The sequence below is a fragment of the Laccaria bicolor genome, genomic scaffold (assembly GCF_000143565.1).
Source record: "Laccaria bicolor S238N-H82 LACBIscaffold_87 genomic scaffold, whole genome shotgun sequence".
NCBI classification, from domain to species: Eukaryota; Fungi; Basidiomycota; class Agaricomycetes; order Agaricales; family Hydnangiaceae; genus Laccaria; species Laccaria bicolor.
In genome coordinates, this window is record NW_001889958.1 from 30,914 (window position 1) to 31,701 (window position 788).

The following is a 788-nucleotide window of genomic DNA, read 5'->3' on the forward strand; positions in this document are numbered from 1 at the left end:
AGGTGTCTAATGAAATATCCTAATGAAAATTCTAAGAAATGGTAATGAAAAAGTGAAGGAGCCTAATGAAATATCCTAATGAAAATTCTAAGAAATAGTAATGAAAAAGCGAAGGAGCATAATGAAATATCCTAATGAAAATTCTAAGAAATAGTAATGAAAAAGCGAAGGAGCATAATGAAATATCCTAATGAAAATTCTAAGAAATGGTAATGAAAAAGTGAAGGAGCCTAATGAAATATCCTAATGAAAATTCTAAGACATGGTAATGAAAAAGCGAAGGAGCCTAATGAAATATCCTAATGAAAATTCTAAGAAATAGTAATGAAAAAGCGAAGGAGCCTAATGAAATATCCTAATGAAAAGTCTATGAAATGGCAATGAAAGGGCCAAAGAGCTTAATGAAATATCCTCATGATATCTCATTATCCTTGCCTATATCTTATGAAAGATTCTAGTGATAAATTGAATGAAATAGATGGGCAATCCTAATGAGATGCCTTTCATAAAACCTGTGGCAGTATACACATTGCCTCTTGGACAGTTGTCATAGATTAATCATAAATAGTGGTAGCCACTAGTGCTTCCAGACTTTGTAGGCTGATCCAGAACTTGCTGCCTCAGCGCGGCCAATTCGTCCTTGAGACCACACACAAGTTCCCTGTGGTCAGAAATATCAAATGTATGCGCATATATACATTGTCTGAAGTAATCAACTCACTTTTGAAGCTCATAACGGTGTTTGAGTCCAATGTGGGCCTCATAGAGGCTACTGTACGCCTGATTCC